The 18,506-nt window shown below is 35.4% G+C and overlaps 1 pseudogene; it reads right to left on the bottom strand.

The window, feature by feature from the left end:
* Positions 1 to 12,313, bottom strand: part of LOC109098807 — a 99,778-nt pseudogene extending 87,465 nt beyond the window's left edge.
* Positions 12,314 to 18,506: the final 6,193 nt, after the last annotated feature.

Below are 18,506 nucleotides of genomic sequence, written 5' to 3'. Positions count from 1 at the left end.
AATGTTACTAAATCAGTCCAGTGGTTCACAATCAGTGTTTCACAGTAAAATTACATTTTGTGTTCTTTTTTTTTTTTTTTTTTTTTTTTTTTGAAATAACTTATTTTGGAACCCAGATACTTAGGTTTGTGTAGCAGCTTTAGGGCTGTTTGTTATCGGTAGCAGAAAATGGCTTTATTTTGTAGCTAGTTGGCAGATCAGAGCATGTAAACAACAGATATGGCGGCTGTGTTTTCCACACAGGTTAAAGCTGCACATTAGCACAGCAGTCAAACAGACACAGCTTGGAGTGACTGAAGAGTTTGTGTGCTATATTAGCCTGACTGACTTTGTGTGCTCCTTCAGTCCTTCAAGCCCACGCGTAACACTGCGCTGGCAACAATCATGCAGAGAATGCGTGACATAATATGACACCATGTTTTCTTGCCATTTTCTTCCTGTTTATAGTGTAATAAATGCATGATGGGATTGGGAACAGCGGTTTGCTGGAGGGTCTGAAGCTTGATTTTTATACCAGTTGCGAAATGTCTTCCGGAAAGGTTTGGAAACCATCGTGAAATAGTTTCTCAACCTCATTCTGTTTATTTACAATTCGACTGTGACAAATCCACTGCCACATAGATGCTATGTTGTCTATCTCGTGTATTTCAAAGGGATTTTTCTTTTTTACAAACACAGAGCACAAACATCTGACATTAATAGCAGACCATTTAATAATGTCGGACATTCAACACCAGCAGGAATACAGGGCTGCTTCTGAGCACATTTGAGTCAAATGATGCTTTCTTCATAAAGTTCTCCCACAGTTACATGTCATTTTTTTCACAGTGATGCAGCCTGAATAATGACATTGCTCGGAAATTAGCTGGGATGCATCAGAAAACAGCTGCATTCAGTTGCAGGCGATAGCATACTGGCGCTGGGATGTGACATTGATGGGTTTGATTTCATCTAACTTTTCCTGCAGCGTTTCATGTGTTCCTCAACTGGCTGGTCGAGCCACAATGCTTTTGGGAGATGCATGTGTCATATAAGTGACCTGCGTCCAGGGAAACAACCTCCCTGCAATAGACTCTGAACCTGTCCAGAAATCAAAGCCTTTAGTGTCCTGAGGAATCTTCCCGATATAAATAGATTACCAGCATTTCAGCTGTCCTCTGCCACCCGCGGAAAGGCTGCAGATACAGAAAATTCCTTTTCTGCCTCTCTCTGTCTGTCGTTTTTATCTATCTAGCCTCTTTATTCATGTTCTTTCAGCTCTGGTATGTTGTGAAGGTCTCTGCCATTCAGTGTAATTTTCCACAATCTGAGTCCAGAGGAGGATATCATGAGCACACTTGGGGGTGACAGCGCAACTGTCTGAAAGCAAGGATCAATTCAGGAAGCCTGCTTCACAAGGAGGTCAAAAATAACAAGTAGCGTTTCCCTCTGATCAAGGCGTAGGTTTAGATTTTAATAAGAGCTGAACATACAGTATGCAAATGATGCCATTCAATTATTTATACATCGTTCACGCAGACTTAGTCCTGCTCCGTGTTTTTGCACCCACTGAGCGTATCGTGAATATATCTTTGTTTTAGTCCTTCAGTGAAAGATAACCGATGATGTTACTACAATAGAGGGCAACTGCAGGGTTCTAGAAGAAAAGGAAAAAAAATGCTTATCCTCCATAGGCAAATATTTATTTCCTAGGGATAATCTAAAATTTAAAGTCAAATCTAACAAAAGCTGTGAGGTTGTTAACTGATGGTATATGCATATTTTGATTTGATTTATTTCAAAAATAGTGTTGAACTTCCTATATTCTTATATAACATATACAACATATACACTTAAAATATATTATATTTTACATTTTTAAACTTTTTATGTGTTTCGTTGTTGTTAAAAAAGTATTTAATATGTTCCATGGCTGCATTTATTTTATCAAAACTACAATTTAAAATAACTATTTTAAAATTATATTTTAAAGTACTGTAAAATTAAATTTATTATTTAGACGTCAAAACTGATTTTTTTTTCTTCAGTATTATTACTTTAATCTCCAGTGTCATAATTTTTCAAAAGTCAATCTAATATGCTGACTTGGTGCTGAATAAACTTGTCTTACTATTATCAATTTTGAAAACAGTTATTTTTGTATAAACCATTATACATTTTTTCCCAAGCTACTTTGATGAATAGAAAGTTCAAAAGAACCACATCTATATGAAACAGAAATCTTTAGAAACATTCAAAATGTTTTTGCTGTTACTTTGATCAATTTAATGTGCCCTTGCTGAAGAAAAGTATTACATTCTTTAAAAGAAAACATCTTACTGACCCCAAACCTTTGAACGCTAGTGTTCAATTTATAATTAATCAGCTCTGCTCCAAAACCTGGTGAGCTGCCTACGTAGGTTTCATAGGAATGAATTGTGTCTGGCTCTTAAAAAAAAATAAAAATAAAAATAAAACACAAAGCTGCTGCTTATGTAAAGCGTTCCAAAACCGTCTTATGATGTTCGATTTCATTAGGATGCTGCCTATGTAGGCAGTAGATAGCAGGGCAGCACAGAAGGTTTTGGAGAACAGCCACAGTCAATAGTTTTTATACTGTACGGTCACTGTGTCTGAATCCACTGCGTCGTTCACATTCACAAATATTTCTTTTCACTGAGGCACTTTCAGAAAAAAAGAAAAAAAATCTATGTTATGAGACGAAGGGAAGGCTAGAGCGTTTCTCTCTAAGAACATGAGCTCCTAAAATGTTATTGAGGACAGGAAACCATTTGGTGCAACAGAATGAATTAAGCCAAAGCAATACAAGATTATCCAATTATAAGACTAATATGGCTTTAGCAAAGGTAATTGCTTTGATGGGGCTTGTGATTCGCTGCATGCACTGGACAGAAAGTCCAATAGGAAAACCGACTGCACTACAAAAAGCTTCTTCTTTCCTTATGTATTCTGTGACATAATCTATAAATCACATTAAACTCTGTGAATGAAAGCCCACGCGCGTACACACACACACACACACACACACACACACACAAAAGATGTTTCTGCTCTTCGGCTGGGCATGTTTTCCTTTCTCTTAATTGCAGTGAAGTAACCAGACACACCACTGGAGGTTGGTGAAGCAAACACTGAGTAGATCTTATCAGAATACAACAAAAGAGGCCACTGGAGCCGTGGTGGTGACGGGGGGCCACTCGGCGGACGGGGCCGGCTGGGCCGTGGGCTCGCAAAACTCCACTCGCAGAGTAATGTGCTTCGTTCAGCCAAGAGCATAAAGATAAAACAGCGCTGTCCATCACGGGAGCTAATGACGGTTAGGAATTTGCCTATTAATTATAAAAGCATTTTTATTTGCTTCTGCTTGTCAGCATTGTGTAACTTTTGAAATTAATATTAAAATATTTTAAACAGCTTACAGAAAAAAGAAATCGCATTTTATCATTGTTTTTAATAATAAATGTGTATTGTGTGTACATACACATTTTTATAATAAAAATAATAAGATACAATTCTTTCTATTATATTTTTCCACACTGTCAATTCTCGGAAGCATTGTGTAACTTTTAAATTTAATATTTGAATATTTTAAACAGATCATAAAATGTAGCTTTAACTGTTAAAAAAAGGCATTATTTTTATTACCAAAAATTATGTGTGTGTGTGTGTGTGTGTGTGTGTGTGTGTTTACAGCATGTGTGTGTCTATACAGTGTGTGTGTGTTCACAGCGCATATATTTTTCCCACACTGTAGAATGTATTTATTTTAATTTTTAAGGGACATTATTTTTGCAAGACTACTGAACAGTTTCAAATTTGATATTTTCAAGGTTTTAAATGTAGTAGTCAAAAAAAAATGTGTGTGTGTGTATATATATATATATATATATATATATATATATATATATATATATATATATATATATATACACACACAGTATTATTATTATTATTATTATTATTATTATTATTATTATTATTATTATTATTATTTTTGACATTTATCCAGTTAGATATCTGTTAGATATCTGTGAGTAACTCACTTGGCTCTTGTGTGTGGCATGAGACAAGCCGCCCAACCACTGTTTGTGTTAACAGGGGCGAAATTCACACCAGGCATGTGTGAGTTATGTAAATGCCATTAGGAAGTGTTTGACACTTTGCAGTTTTGTGCCGATCAGAGCCATTTCAGCAGGTGCCACAAACCAAAGATATCAAAACTGCCATGTGGCTGAAATACTCTTTAAATAATTAGAATGTGATTGATGGGTTGTTCCTATATACACACTTGATCTTTAGCATTATAAAAATGAGTATTTTCCTTTTATAAGTCATTTTTTGTATGCCTTACACTACACATCCACTCAGTCTTGACTCGTCATTTTATTCGACGCATGTAACATGCTGTGACCTGTTTCCCCTCCTTAAGCTGTTCACATTAGAAATGCATTGTGGTCATTATAGTCAGCCTGACAATAAAGGAACTCAGCTTATATCATCTGCCGCTTAATCCTGTGCTTCACAGCCAGAGCTGCGGCCTGGCAGTACTACACACGCTCAAGACACATCGAGGAAAGAGACGTGATCACACTCTGTCTCTCTTTCTGCATCATTTCCTGTCCTCTGTACTCCCGTCCCTCAGGATAAAAATCTATATGTTACAGAAGAAGACATTACAATTCAAACAAGGCCGAATTTCAACATGATTTCAAAATGAGACCCGTAAATGTTATTGAGTTCTTTTCCTCAAAGATAATGGCTTCGTCTGTCAGGTAGGACTTGATTTCATCCAGTGAGATTTCATTGGACCATGAAAAGTGGGCGTTCCCCATCAGAATGGAGCCTGAATGTGAATTTGCAACAGACACAAGCTCAGATCTTTCGAGGAGCCATTTTTGACTGTGACTTGAAGACTGAAGGTCAAGTTCACCCTTGAGAGTTTTTTTTTTTTTTTTTTTTTTTTTTTTTTAATGTATCCCACTTTTCAAACTTATCCTTATTATTTGCTGTTACTGCCATAACATTTACTTCATTAATATTAATCACATTAAATTGCTCTGTTAACTACTGGCATAATTTTAGAAGAGAACATTACCAAGAACAGTATACTGAAACAATGCTTTAATAGCTTTTTGGATGCAGCCTTGCTAACATCAGCCAAAAACGAAAGTCACTGCTGAGGTGAAACAAGTCCAGGGTATCTGCATGTGTATGTGTGTGTCTGTGTGTGTGTGTGTGTGTGTGTGTGTGTGTGTGTGTGTGTGTGTGTGTGTGTGTGTGTGTGTGTGTGTGTGTGTGTGTTTAATCACATATAAAGCTTTCTAAATAATTTTTAAGACATGCAAAAAATAAAATTAATACTGCAAACCCATACAGAACAAACCAATACAATCTCAACAGAAATCATATATCTCAAAATCTTTTTCTTAATTAAACAGGCTATTAAAATACTCAATGTTATATACAGCAAGAGTAGAAACTGGCGTATATATATATATATATATATATATATATATATTATATATATATATATATATATATATATATATGAATTAAAGGTATGCAATACACAAAGAGACAGATGAAAATAACAGAAAAAAAAATGAATGTACATACACATTAAAAATGTAATTGGTTCAACTTTCAGTTCGTGGTTGAGTGAAAATCCCTGATTCCATTCAGCAGATGATTTGTATTGTACTCATATGTCAGCCAAGGTACAAAAAAGAAAAAAAGAAAAAGAAAAGAAAAAAGAAAACAAGGGGATTTATATACATGAATCCAGTTTGTTCAGGCCGTAAGTATTGCAGCTGTCATTTCTCAGCCTAGCGTGGCTGATGCACTGCGTTAAATAAGCACACACAACACAATGGCGCTGACAAGCTGCATTTGAGCCAGAACGGCCAGGTGAGTGGTGTCAGAGCGAAAGACACTTGAAGGCTGTTTGTATTGGGCACATCAGCACTAGAGTAAAGAGTAATGACTGCTACCTTAAAGTAATTAACTTAGCTCTGCAACCTGGCTGTTTGTCTGAATTAAATTCTCCACTCATTATGTGTCATCTTACGCAATGTGGCCGACGGCCTCCTTCGGAAAATCAATGGAGGCGGAGCTGTCAGATGTCACTCGCAGACTGATTATCCAATCAGTGTACACCCCTGGCCAGCACAAAGGTCTCACACCTTAATAAACTCCTAATCTCTGCATCTGAATTTAGATGAATGCATGGAAGCAACAGCATTGATTTAGTCGTAATAAAGAGTTCTCTAGCTTGCTCTATTTGGAAGAGCCCCAAAGTGCTGATCTAGAAACAGAACGCTGTTTGAATTGAATTGAAGTGAATGTCTGAATGAAAAAAAAAAAAAAAAAAAAAACTACTCAAACTGTTGTATTCTGTCAGATTTTGTTACACCACCAAAAAAAAAAAAAAAAAAAAAAAAAAGATCCTGTACAAATAGCTCCTCAAATCAAGCTTTGCAATGTGTTAAGGACCATAAGTTTTTTTTCTCTTTAATTTAAAGATCTCTTTAAATTTTCTTTACCAAAACAATATTTTTATGTCACAGATTTTCATATACAGTACTCAGTTTTTCAGCTGAATCAGCACCTAACATTTGGAGAGATCATTTAAAGCTAAATTATCTACAACAAGAAGTCAGGAGATTCGGAAACACAGTGCTTCTGATTATACTCTCGTGATTGGCTGATAAACTGTCACATGAACCACACAAGATAAAGCTGACCTCTGACCTTGGAATGTTTTTAGGAAACAACTTCCTGTTGACCCCAGATTAGATTAGTTATCTAAGGATTAGTGGAATCTGCAGGAAACGTCTTAACTTTTGTTCTGTTTCATTTTATGATAAGAATGTTCAATACCAGTCAACATTTTTTTGAGCACTTTACTGAAACTGGGCTTACATATGAATTTCATTATTTATTATGAGTTCAGCACACATGAGAACTCCTTCGATATTGTTTCATTACTGGTTGAGCTGTGATATAGACAAATGGTGGCTACTTTGAAAAAGCTAAAAATTTATTATTTAACATTTTTGGTTATTATATTTAAATCAAAAATGACCATTTGCATTATTTAATAGCTTTAATGACTTTATTACTGCTATAATATTCCACAACAATATTAAGTTTAATAGTACTTTAATTATTATTATTCATATTATTATTAAATTAGTAGTAATAATTAGTATTATTTAATAGTGTTAATACATAAATTGTGAAAGTAAGTAATACATAATATCAAAAACAAGACTTCTGAAAGTTTGCATTTCCATAATCACTGACATTTAAAGACTTTTTATTGTGAATAACTTACAAAAGAAGGATTACACTGTAGGCCACCCTCTCTTCAGCGTTCTGAAATAACAGGTGTGTCTGCTTGAAAATGGCCCTTTCAAGTGTGCTCCTATAAACCAGCCGAGACACAGCCCTTCTCCTACCACCAGACGTCTAATAAACCTCTCTCTCACACACACACTCGCTTCCTCTCTCTCCCTCTCTCTTTGCTCACAGATATTGTTTACCCTATACCTGGGTTCCTACCTTCTCCTCTCTGATGAGAAATTGAATTTTTTGTATTTTTTTATTTTTTCTAAATACCAATTCTGGGAAAGATAAGTCATGCCCCCTGTGTACACACCAAACTAAATATGTGTAGTTCTGAATTTGAAAATGAAATAACACGAATCACGCTGTGGACTTCATTTACATTTAAATAAAAATAAACACGGCAGAGCATAAGATAAACGCTAAATGGATGTAATCCATGATACCAAAATATTCCTTTCCACACAGTAAAAAAAAAATAAATAAATTACAACAGCTTTGTTTCTATCCATATAATTATATAAGTATATAATTGTTACCATTATTTCTGAAAAACAAAAACTTTCATTAATTGTATTTTCAATCATTTTTTTTTTCAATCATTTTTTTTTTTTTTATATTTGTATTAACTTTTTATTCACACCGGTATTTACATTTTTAAAAGTGATCAGAAACATGCAGCGAATTCATCACTTTGTATTCTTATTCTAATTCTATTTTAAAGTGTAGAATTATAAGGCAAAAAAATATATATAACCAAAATAAAAATAAAAATAAATAAATGAATAAATATATTATACTATATTATATATTATATATATATATATATATATATATATATATTATTAAAAAAAATGTCATTTATTTATTTATTTATTATGATTTATTTGAGAGATACAGCTATTTAGAAACAAATCAAACTGCTTGCTTGTCTGAACACACTCTGGAGGCTGGGTGTGTGCTGCCCACAATCTGCAGCTGATTAAAATGGCAGCCTGTGTATAAAGTCTGCCGTCCCACTGTCACAAAAACCTTTCGCAAGCAGAAACAAATGCTTTGACAAAACGGCAGAGAAGGCGCCCTGCCTTCATCTGATTACTGATCGTAAAATAAAAAGCACCGTAAAATGCAGGTATTTGACCCACCAAAGGCAGTTGAGCACTTTACATAAAACTCCAAGTGTAACAGGGCTGTTTATTCCCCGCAAATTGGCGAGCGTTTATCGGCACAGCAGGATGCTCTGTAAACACACAACTGAATCAAAAACAGGGAAAGAAATCATCTGATTTGAAATTCTTGCAAAACCGAATGTGTTTTGATTTTTTTTTTTAATTATTATTTTTTTTGTGCTTAGTAACCACAGCGTATGGCCCTGTATCCTGTATCACAGTGTCTCTAAAGTAACAGCATCGCCTTATGGAGCGAATGTCAATGCTGAAGTGGTCCCCTTGTTTCTGTCAAAGTCATCAAGCACATTACTTTTTTAATTTTTTTTTTTAAGTATTAAATCACTGCTTTAAAGACTATTCAGAAACCTATTCAGAAAATTCAGATGTTGTGTTTGGTGTTTAGTAAGTCCGACTATTTAATTCGGCTGTGCAAACGCTCTCATGTTCAGAGAACAATGGCTGTCAGTGGCAAACACACACACACACACACACACGCACACACACACAAATACTGTGTATTACGGCTCTAATAAAAGTTATTCCACAATTTGGCTCGTTCATTATTTAGGGCTCAACTGTGATTTAAATAGACTCCGTTTGACTTAGTTTGAAGTGAAAAATGTTCATATTTGACACATTTTATTGCTCATACTATGCCAAATGTTCTCCACATGTCTGATATTGACCATATGGCGATAATACTGAAATCAGCGCACAGGGCCACCAATCATATCTTCCAGTTCGCAAAAAAATAAATCAATCAATAAATTAATTATTAATTATGTTTTTTGTGAGAGATGATGATATTTTATAAGATTATTAATAACTGGTCGAGGACATCTCGCTGACAAAATGAAATTAAAAACAATCGAATATGCTCTAAAACTGAGACTTTCAAGGCTGACTTTAAAAACAAAATAATAATAATAAAATTCCCATCATATTTAGAAGACAATGTCTGCACTATTTAGACGAAGCGAACCGTGAATAATCAGACATGTGCCCGGCTTTATATGTATGAGACTAACTCTCATGAGCTACACACTTGTGAGCAGAACGTGTGTGTAGGTGTTGTGAAATCCATTCATCCCTGCATTACTGGAAATGTAGAAAAACACTCTTTTTCGGCTCTGAGTGAAAATACCTAAGCAAGTTCTCTGGTGGATCTCATAATCCTGCTCATGTTTAGCTGTTTTCTTTTCTCTGATGCAGGAAGGGGGCCAGAAAGAAACAGAGCCAAGGAAAATATTCTTTTGAAATGAAAAGGATGGGATAGTGTTTTCACACACAAACACAAAGACGAGGAGAAATGAACTACAAGCCCTGGTCCCCTCTCACCCCTCCTGTTCTGCGGGCCTGTGCTGAAGCTAATAGAGCACAGGGCTCAAACAGAGCTCAGGCCACTTTGAAATGCTAATGGAGCGGCTTCAAACAGAGTCCATTCACACTTATACAAATTCAAAACATTTTTTGGTCAGAGAATGTCTATTTAAAGCACAAATGGTGACATGCAAGAATTCAGACCAAAAACCACACACCATATGGTAAAACTCCACATCTACACCAAAAGTCCTATTTCGGAGAAATGATTATGCACTTTAAAACCATATTGGGCGTTTTAAATAATTTTATAAGATCACATATAAGCCTACTTTAAAGTGTGCAATACTTTTTTTTTTTTTTATTATTATATATAAATACTACATTATATATATTTTTTCAGTGTTATTAATTTTAAAAATGCTAGCATGCCATTAAGCAAAATTTTAATATATTAGATTAACCAGAATGAAAAATAAATAAATAAATCAAATAGAAATTACAGCTCCCATCAATATAAACTGCATATGTAGGTCCAAAATGTTCCGACTCAGGTGACTCGATATGTTTCGCAGTATTTTATTTTTTTTTTCATCTCTCACGTCATGCACCAAACAACTCCGTGCTCACGCATTGACACTTATTACTTACGCACCGAAGCAATGTTTACCCGAAAACACTTGTGATTTGCCCAGTGTTTTGGTAACATTTCAAATTACAGTGTCCAGCTGCACATATTATATGCTATTATATTTAATTACTACAGTCAAACAATAATAATGTGTAATTTTGAGCGCCGCAAATAATTATAACACATTAATTACATTATTACTACCATGTAATTACAATGTAACACGCATACTAATTCAAAGTTTGCCCCGGAAAGATCTTCTTTTCACAGCAGTTCAGAGTGTGTTTGGGCAGAGAAGTGCCACCGACCGGATTCTGCTCATCTCACTGTTGGCACCAGGGGCCTGGGTGCGGATTAATTATGAATGTGGGGTTAAAGGATCTAATTTTACAGCGGCTGCTCACAAGTGTCCGATGTTACATTTAGAGAAAGTCAGGTTCAGACAATTTCAACTGCACTGGGTTCTTACAGTCCCCTAGTTAGCACTCGATCACTGCTGTCTGTGCACCCTGAACCATTCTTTTCACATTAATCATGCTGAGGAGTTAAAAACGACCAAAAAGAGCCTGAAATTGCTTTTAATTATAGACACAAGACCTCAATTTAACAACCCCAGTCAAGCTTAAGTGAGTTCAACAGTTGATGTAGGTCACCACACGCTTGTTGTAGGAAGCAAAAGGCAATGACAATAAATTAAAGTGTGCAGACTTCACCGACACCTTTAAAGAATTTCCAGTGGAATGAAATATATCTACGGGATTTATTTGAAGACCCCTCATTCCCACACTAATAGTTTCCATTCAAAGAAAGAGAGAGAGAGAAAGAAAGAAAGAGTAAAAGACAAAGAGAGAAATGGCAGCCGACCAAATCAATCCACATCTGGTTGTGTTTTGATAATAACCATTTCTCAATTAGCCATGGTCCCCCTTTCCATCATTTTAATTACTCTGAACAGAGCAGTTTTGTTCTTTTAGAGTCATCCAATTGGAGCTCAACTCTACTCTTTCTTTTCCATACAAGTTATGAAATGTAATGCATATTTAAAAGACAAACTTCGCTCTATCGTTATTCGTATATATATCGTTATCGTATTACTTCACACTATCCTTATCTTAAAGCCTGATCATTATTTTCTCCGTAATATTTTTGCCCGAAAAGTTTGAGTAACTTGTTAATCGCCCACTTCACAGCAACAGGATTTACCTGCATACAAGCGCATTATGATCATTAACAAAAAGCGTCTTACCTTTTGTGAGTGAGCGGGTAGTTGGAGAAAAATCAGACGGAAAGTTAATTAATCAGTTGAGGCAATTACAAGCAGGTATTCGAACAGGAGCAGCGCGTTTCAGCGCACAGCGCACACATGCTCCGCTCATCCGAGCCTTTTTCTCAGCGTGAGCGCTCACATTCCCGCAGACCCGCGCTCAGTCCTGCGCTCCGCCGCGTCGGGATGAAGAGATGCGGGTTCAGTGAAAGAGTCCGTCTGTCCTGCTGGAGGAGAGAGAGAGGGGGTGGGTGGGGGGGGGACGCGGAGCAGTTCGCAAGGCAACTAATGAAAAAAGAGCAAAAGACCAACGCGAGAAAAATCAACAAGCGAAAGCAGTCCTCTTTATTTATTTCAGTCCTTTGCGCGTCTTCTTCGGGATTGTTGAGTCCCGTTCCAGCCGGAGAGAGAGCGGCCCGCGGCTGAGAGCTTTCTGTCTGTGCGAGCTGAGCCGAGATGTGAGAGAGAGGCTGCGCTTAAACCCTGGAACTGGATTCCTGGATCGCACGGATACGGAGTCGGTGAGGAAATGATCTCGTAAACGTAATCACGAGTACAACTTAAGCAATGGCTGTTGTGGAAGACGATTAAGCAGAGCCGAGCAGGAAAGTAAAGCAGATTATTTGTTTTGTGTATACAACTTTTGGCCAATTTCCATTGGATTTGCACTGCTACATGCCCTTCATTGGGGCACACAGGAGAAAGATTCCCTCATACCGTGGGCAGGCCGGCCTTCTCAGCCAATGACTGCACATGTTTTCTCACTGTAATTCTAGCTTGCATCAAAAAGAAAAAGTGCAGATTTTTGGTCTTTTTTTCCTCAACTTGGCCTCAATCAGAAAGACCGACTGTAGCCATGCTGTAGCCGGAGCAGTAATCCACAGAACAAAGGCGCATGCATGCCATTTGTAACAACGCACTTACCATTATTTCATTTGTTGACCGTCCTCACAGTCAATGACCCTGAAATGCAATGCACATCCTAGAACTGTTAAAGAATGAGTTGAAAAGGCCATGCAAGGAGAAGCATGCAATTGGAACGCATCCCCCCCTTACACCTGGCTTTAATAAAGCTTCAGAGCGATACTTCAGTCAAATACAGCAAGTCAATGGTGTGTGGTGAGCGCACTGGCGCCGTTGTCCTGTGGCTGCTGTCGCATCATCCAGGTAGATGCTGCACACTGGTGGTGGTTGAGGAGAGACCCCCCACATGATTGTAAAGTGCTTTGGGTGTACAGCAGTACACATTAAAGCGCTATATAAATGCATCATTCATTCATTCATTCATTCATCTCTAAGTGCGCATTTCTCTGTTTCACTCGTACAGCAGGTGAGGCTCACAACATAAGAGTGCACTCTTATATTTTCATATGCATAACTTTACATAGTAATAGATCCATTTTGGGGGACAAAAGAGAAAACAGATGTGATAAAGGTCATTCTGATATTTTTCTGATGTTTATGCATTAGTTTTGCAGAAGTAAAACCACATGTGTGTTGCATTCTTGCAGTCAAAGGAAGGCAGTGGGGTTTAGTGAAATCACATACGGACAAATACACACCCACTCACATACACATATAAAAACAGATCAGCTCAACGATTGTATCTATTTAAATATTCTAGGGTTGTCTCTTCAATAAAAAAAAAAAAGAGAGAGCGAGAGAGAGAGAGATTCTGCTGTTGGCATTTTATTTATTTAAGTGGGAAGTACTTCAGAGTAAACTCTTAAAATAAAGAAAATAAACTTGGAGAATCAATAGATTGTATTAATGTATGTATTAAACATAACTGAATTGTAAGATAAATTATATAAGAGAATAATAATAATAATTCTCGAATGCAAAGTAAGACTTCATGTTTAATGTGTTTCTAAGCCCATGTGGATTTTAAAGAAACAGACCTTGTAAACTGAATGTGTGCAGCTGAGAACCTGTAACAGATATTTGTCATTTTAATATGAAAACGAATTCACCTGAATTGTGGCGTATTGTGATAAGCCTGACTTAATGAAAATAACACTGTTTGATCTATTCAGGATGGAACTGTATTCATTTTAGTTGCTCTTTATGTTATGTAGTGCAGCAGATTGTAGCTTAAACAAGGATTAGTGCAGGTATTAGCTGTGCAACACTCTTCCAATCATGATCATCAGAAAAATGTGCAGCTTTTCTCTGCTTTGCTGTCTTTGCTAGGTCACATCAGACCAAAAATAAATAAATAAATAAAATAAAACATAAAAATCCTCTGAACTATCAACCAGCAACCCTCCCAGTCATATGTCTGTAATGTTTTATTTACATTGGTCTGTGTATGTGTGTGTGTGTTTGCGTGTTGGTATTTTTCATTTCTTTAAAAACATTTCTGCTTTCAGAATGTGTGCTTATCTACATTTTTGTATATGGAAAACAGATTTTTCATCATCAGACTGACTTTATTGCAGTAAACACGAGGGTTGCAAGTGTAAATGTGTATGTCAGTCAAGGTATTGTGCTTCATTTGTCATTCTCAAGATGTGGTTGTTCACAAATCACTTCCTGTTAAACTTGGTCCTTTATGTATAATACTTTTATTTACTTGTTTTTTTGTTTGTTTGTTTATGTGTGTGTTTGTGTGTTTGCACATGCGTGCGTGCGTGTGTGTGTGTGTGTGTGTGTGTGTGTGTGTGTGTGTGTGTGTGTGTGTGTGTTTGTGTGATATTTAAGATGTTTATATTTTCTGACCTTAAATACTCTACAAAAGAATGCTTTGACATTTCAGTCTTTTTTCAGTTGCCAGTGTTTTGAAGCATTTTAATGAAAGGGTTACATGTATAAAATGTAAAATGTATAAAATTGTCTAAGTTTTTTTACTCATAAGAACATCTCCTCTTGTCATTTATCCATAAGAAAGAAATCACAAATGAGGCTTTTACAACTCAGTTGTTTCTTTTAGACAGTGAGATTAAATTGAGACAAAATAAATAAATAAATAAATAAATACATAAATAAATAGATTTAGCTAAAGTTTTTCCTGAGAAGAGAAAAACTTTATATATATATATATATATATATATATATATATATATATATATATATATATATATATATATATATATATTCCAGTATATATATATATATATATAATTCATCATCAAATACCACTAAACCAACTGCTTTTGACAGAAACAAAATGAAAACTCTGCAATAAACACCCAAAACTATTTTAAATAAATTCAAAATGCTATCAAGTAAAAACCAGCCTTCCTCAAATGTCTCCTCGCCTTTCCAAATTTCACTGTTTACTCAGGAGAGAACAGGGAGGAACGATCCCAAGCCTCAAAGGAAGTTCACATTCTACTTCCTTCATGACCACATAGGTTTCTGGGTTACACAAATGTCAAATAACTGACCTGTAAAGCAAATGACTTATACAAACAAATGCCACTCTCCCACATGTAACACTAACACAGCCTTCAACAGTTTGTACGTGTATGTCACTGTATTACACCGTGATTTTGTATTCTCTATCAAACTCTTTCTCCCTCTCTCTCCTCCGAAACACGATATCTGCTAAAACAAATATCTGGGAAACAAATTTAACCAGTGCTGAATGGTTTAGCAACTGTTATTAAGGTCACTGTAATTTAAAGTCAGTGTTACGTCTGAACTTGGAGGCACGATGCAAAGACATCCACAGCCAAGTGGAAACAGATGTGGCGTAACAGCAGATACAGCGCTAGCCAAGAGCTCAGCCCTTCTCTGAGGTCCGGCAGTTAAGAATGAATATAGCCCAGGCATTAGCATACACAACTGCCGTATGATGACCTGCAAGACTCCAATTCATTCTATTTACACAAGAGGCCAAAAACCACATTCTGCAATAACATTGTCCCTTACCCATTAGGAAGCTCGGGGTGACTCGATGTCTTATCCAAACTGTACAATTATCTGATGTCGATACAATCGGAGATATCATCTTTAAAATTAATAAAGTGCAGGACGTTGCAAAACCAGAAACCCCAAATGGGCTTAATTTTTTTTTTTTTTTTTTTTTAATAATTTTAGTTTTTTTGCTTGCATTCAGCGTATTTGCTGTTGGTCTTCAACACGTTAGATTGAAAATCATTTTATATATTTTATTCACAATGAACTTAAGGTAATTTAATGAGTTAATTTAATATTTATTGTCATCCTATATAAGTTTCAGGATATTAAATGCTAAAATAAATCACATAAACCAATAAATGACCCCTGTGAAATATTTTACGGGTATTAAAAATTAATGATTGACCATTAGCAGACTTTCACCTTTAGGGAAACGTCACAATTTAACTGGGAAAAATACCCCAAACCTCTCCACACAAATAATAATAATAATGGTGTTTGGACATTTAGAGATGCTGCTGGTGAGTTTCTTTTGTTTTAATTAACATGAATACAGTAAGAGAAAGGTAGACGGCCAAAACCAATGTGACACTACAGGTCCCCTCTGAGGTCAATAATCTTCTGAAATAATTGCCTGAATACTTAATTGAGAGAAGATGAAAAATCTCTCACAGTCATACATAATTGTAAATGTGCAATCCCCAGTCCAGCTGTGTACCCTTATTAATTATATTCATTTAAAGAGAACTCTTTCGGTTCATATGAAAGACGATAATTATAAAACTTTTCGAATGCATACAGCTTATTTCCATAAAACATTATTGTCCTAAATCTATTCATTGAGTGCTCAGTTATGCATAAATTGGTTGAAATTAATGTTTAAACTCATCTTAACTCCATAACAACTGTGCAACCTCATGAGGCTTGTGGCACAATAAAACAGGGCTGGATGAAAATTTCATTTCCTATTTACATCAACTGATGCACTAAATGGTAATACAGAGTTGTGTCTCCTAAATTATTTTTGGATATTCAGTTTATTGTATTTAGCGTACATAAACTATTCTTTTCAGTTCCACACAGCTTTACAGTAGGTGAAACCTTTTTAAATGTGTGTTAGGAAGAAAACAGAGAAAGATATGGATCAATGTCCACTCTTTTTTTATTTATTTTATTTATTCATATAAACATCAGTGGGCATCAGTGGCAGCTCTGGTTCTCTGCAGAGTCCTATGAAAGATAAGACACAATACATAAGACATGGGAAATAAATTTTTTTTTACTATAAGATAGGCTAGTCTGGTGGTACATTTTTATTTTTAACATTAACAGGTAAAATTCCTACTAGTATCTGAACATGTATTTTTCATTTTAAAGCAAATGATCTGCAGAAGTTGTTTGTTTGTTTCATTTAATTTCATTTACAATAATTGGAAAAAAAAATGGCCTACTGATTGGCATGATACTTTATTTACAAATGCTTTGGAATCAAGGGACAAACTATAAATGTGAATTTCAGTGATACTGAGCTCATGGTGGTTAATAGCAAAGGGTTGACTATTATTTTACCAGTCTGGATTTGGTTAACCCAGTCTAGTTGGGTTAAGGTAAACTATGCTATGAATCAAGTCTCAGTTGCTTTATTTGTATTTCTGTTCATTTTAACCAGTGAAATATTGATTAAATTAGAGATACCTTCAGGGTTTTATTTTTTTTCTGACATACTTATGCTTGCAAGTTAACAAAAGAAAAGTTGTACCTTCAAATGTAAATAGATGGAAAAATAGAGAGAGATTGGTAGAAATATATAAATAAAAAAAATAATATCAGCTAAATATTAACAACACCTCAGTCTAACAACACCAATTCACACTTTCCAAAAATATTTAAGAAGACAAATCAGAATGCATCATAAACAAATATAACAAATGATTACAATGGTACCATCCCTTGGGAGTTTTAAACTAAGTGAGAAATTCCCCAAGTTCACTGTAACCAAGTAATAATAATAATAATAATAAAAAAGAGACTGAAATTATCTACAAAATGAACTTTGAATGAAACGTGTAATCAAAGTGGGTCTGTTTGAAGTATTTTCAGGAAAAAAAATGATTGGCTCTTGCTTCCGCAAAACTCACAGCCACGGGAGTTGTGAATGGTTGACAGGGCATTGTTATGCGGTTGCTAAGGTGTTCTGAGTGGTTTTAGCATTTTGCTATGCGGTTGCTGGGGTTTTCTGGGTGGTTGCTTCCTGGCCCAAGTCAAAAGAGCTCACCCCCCATGTCTCTATGGTCACATACACACTGCTAAATTTCTAAATTGACAGCTACAATACAGCTGAATGCAGGAGTGAATCTTCTAAATTATAGTTCCAAATGTGTATAGGGAATATACGTTACTCACCATCTTGTTAATTTAATGATAACCATAGCAACATTTTGAAATTTCATGAGAGTAAACTACAATATTTTTTCCTCATTTTGTAGAAGCTTTTGTCTATTTTGATCTATTTTTGGCCCCAATTGTTAACAAAGGTATAATTTTTTAAAGAATTTAAATATCAAGCCCTCTGAACCGGGATTACAGAGAATGGCTTTCTTACACAGGCTGGTGAGAGAAATACAGTATCAAAGACTATCAAAATTTTATTACATTAATAACTGGTTGTTCAGTTCAAATTAGTCCTTAATATAGTCCTCAGTAGTAAAAGATCTTGCCTTAACCAACACAATCTAAATAGATTTTTAATGGAAATTAAATACAGTTTTGCCTTGAGTATCTAAATATTGAATACTGAAAATGGTCACATAAAATTTTGCCATGCCACATCAGCGAACATATCAACTTCGCCTGTCTGGGAACAAGAAGAGAGATTTATTTAAACCGTTAACAAAAAACAAAAAAAGAAGAA

The sequence above is a fragment of the Cyprinus carpio genome, chromosome B11 (genome assembly GCF_018340385.1).
Source record: "Cyprinus carpio isolate SPL01 chromosome B11, ASM1834038v1, whole genome shotgun sequence".
Classification (NCBI taxonomy): Eukaryota; Metazoa; Chordata; class Actinopteri; order Cypriniformes; family Cyprinidae; genus Cyprinus; species Cyprinus carpio.
This window is presented reverse-complemented; position numbering and strand designations above follow the sequence as displayed.